Source organism: Arachis duranensis, chromosome 4, assembly GCF_000817695.3.
Source record: "Arachis duranensis cultivar V14167 chromosome 4, aradu.V14167.gnm2.J7QH, whole genome shotgun sequence".
Lineage (NCBI taxonomy): Eukaryota > Viridiplantae > Streptophyta > Magnoliopsida > Fabales > Fabaceae > Arachis > Arachis duranensis.
Genome location: NC_029775.3, coordinates 45,494,346 through 45,497,246, shown reverse-complemented (window position 1 = coordinate 45,497,246; position 2,901 = coordinate 45,494,346). Strand labels below are relative to the sequence as shown.

Sequence of the window (2,901 nt, the reverse complement as noted above, 5' to 3'; positions counted from 1 at the left end):
TTTTCACTGAGAGGATGGGATGTAGCCATTGACAACGGTGATGCCCTACATACAGCTTGCCATGGAAAGGAGTAGGAAGGATTGGATGAATGTAATAAAAAAATAGAGATACGAGAGGAGCACAGCATCTCCATACGCCTATCTGAAATTTCCACTATTGATTTACATAAGTATTTATATCCCTTTTTATTTTCTATTTATTATTAATTTTCGAACTCATCATAAACCAATTTAATCTGCCTAATTGAGATTTACAAGGTGACCATAGCTTGCTTCATACCAACAATCTCTGTGGGATCGACCCTTACTCACGTAAGGTATTACTTGGATGACCCAGTACACTTGCTGGTTAAGTTGAACGGAGTTGTGGAAAGAAAAAGCTTCTCTAACAGTGCCTGGAACTCTTGTATCACAATTTCGTCCACCATGTTTTTGGCGACGTTGCCGGGGATTGTTCGAGTATGGACAACTGACGGTTCATCTTGTTGCTCAGATTAGGTAATTTTCTTTTAAAAAATTTTTTCAAAAAAATATCTTTTTCAAAATTTTTCTTTTCTTTTTCGTTTTTCTAATAATGTTTTTCAATTGCATGCTTTAAAAATTTTTCTTGCATTTTTCGAAAAATCCATGCATTCATAGTGTTCTTCTTGATCTTCAAGTTGTTCTTGGTAAGTCTTCTTGTTTGATCTTGATGTTTTCTTGTTTTGTGTTATTTGTTGTTTTTCATATGCATTTTTTGTTTATTTGAGTCCATGCATTACAAATTTCTAAGTTTGGTGTCTTGCATGTTTTCTTTGCATCAAAAATTTTTCAAAATTATGTTCTTGATGTTCATCATGATCTTCAAAGTGTTCTTGGTGTTCAACTTGACATTCATAGTGTTCTTGCATGCATTATGTGTTTGATCCAAAATTTTCATATTTTGGGTCATTTTTATGTTTTTCTCTTTCATCTTTAAAATTTCAAAAATCAAAAAAATATCTTTTCCTTATTTCCCTCCAAATTTTCGAAATTTTGGGTTGACTTGGTCAAAAATATTTAAAATTAGTTGTTTCTTACAAGTCAAGTCAAAATTTCATTAAAATCTTTTTCAAAAATCATATCTTTTTCTTTTTTATTATTTTCGAAAAAAATTCCAAAAATCTTTTTCAAAATATTTTCAAAATCTTTTTCTTATCTTTATATCTTATTAGCTAACAATTAATGTGATTGATTAAAAAATTTGAAGTTTGTTACTTTCTTGTTAAGAAAGGTTCAATCTTTAAGTTCTAGAATCTTATCTTGAAGTTTCTTGTTAGTGAAGTAAGTAATTTTAAATTTAAAAATTAATTCTTTTTCAAATATATCTTTTATCTTATCTTTTTCAAAATTTGATTTCAAAATATCTTATCCAACTTCTTATCTTCTTATCTTTTCAAATTTGATTTCAAATCTTTTTCAATCAACTAACTAACTTCTTGTTTGTTTCTTATCTTTTTCAAAACCACCTAACTACTTTTCCCTCTTGAAACCTCAGCCAGTTTCTCTAATGCAACAAAACTGCAAGTTTCATAGACTTCCATCTGAAGATCCTTTTCAGTTCTTAACTGAATTCTTGCAGATATGTGATACTGTAAAGACTAATGGAGTAGATCCTGAAGTCTACAGGCTCATGCTTTTCCCTTTTGCTGTAAGAGACAGAGCTAGACTCTGGTTGGATTCTCAACCTAAGGATAGCCTGAACTCATGGGATAAGCTGGTCAAGGCTTTCTTAGCCAAGTTCTTTCCTCCTCAAAAGCTGAGTAAGCTTAGAGTGGATGTTCAAACCTTCAGACAGAAGGAAGGTGAATCCCTCTATGAAGCTTGGGAGAGATACAAAGGACTGACCAAAAAGTGTCCTACTGACATGCTTTCAGAATGGACCATCCTGGATATCTTTTATGATGGTCTGTCTGACTTAGCTAAAATGTCATTGGATACTTCTGCAGGTGGATCCATACACCTAATGAAAATGCCTGCAGAAGCTCAAGAACTCATTGACATGGTTGCTAACAACCAGTTCATGTACACTTCTGAGAGGAATCCTGTCAATAATGGGACGCCCATGAAGAAGGGAGTTCTTGAGATTGATACTCTGAATGCCATATTGGCTCAGAACAAATTATTGACCCAGCAAGTCAATATGATTTCTTAGAGTCTGCATGGAATGCAAGCTGCATCCAACAGTACTCAAGAGGCGCCTTCTGAAGATGAGGCCTATGATCCTGAGAACCCTGCAATAGCAGAGGTAAATTATTTAGGTGCACCTTACGGAAACACCTATAATTCATCGTGGAGAAATCATCCAAATTTCGCATGGAAGGATAAAAAAAGCCTCAACAAGGCTTTAACAACGGTGGACGCAATAGGCTTAGCAATAGCAAGCCATATCCATCATCTTCTCAGCAACAGACAGAGAATCCTGAACAAAACACTTCTAATTTAGCCAATCTAGTTTCTGATCTGTCAAAAGCCACTTTTCAGTTTCATGAGTGAAACAAGATCCTCCATCAGAAATCTGGAGGCACAAGTGGGCCAGCTGAGTAAGAAAGTCATTGAAACTCCTTCTAGTATTCTCCCAAGCAATACAGAAGAGAATCCAAAAGGAGAGTGCAAGGCCATTGATATAATCAATATGGCCGAATGCACAAGGGAGGAGGAGGACGAAAATCCTAGTGAGGAAGACCTCCTGGGACATTCCTCAAGCAAGAAGGAGTTTCCTATTAAGGATCCAAAGGAATCTGAGGCTCATACAGAGACCATAGAGATTCCATTAAATCTCCTTCTGCCATTCACGAGCTCTGAAGACTATTCTTCCTCTGAAGAGGATGAAGATGTGACTGGAGAGCAAGTTGCTCAATATTTAGGAGCTATCATGAAGCT

General features: G+C 35.3%; 1 non-coding gene across 1 annotated transcript; it reads right to left on the bottom strand.

Annotated features, from left to right (window-relative positions):
• Positions 1-1,783: 1,783 nt before the first annotated feature.
• LOC127747349 (small nucleolar RNA R71) lies at positions 1,784-1,891 on the bottom strand. The gene has a single exon (XR_008009149.1). It is a non-coding gene; the product is annotated as a small nucleolar RNA R71 (small nucleolar RNA).
• Positions 1,892-2,901: the final 1,010 nt, after the last annotated feature.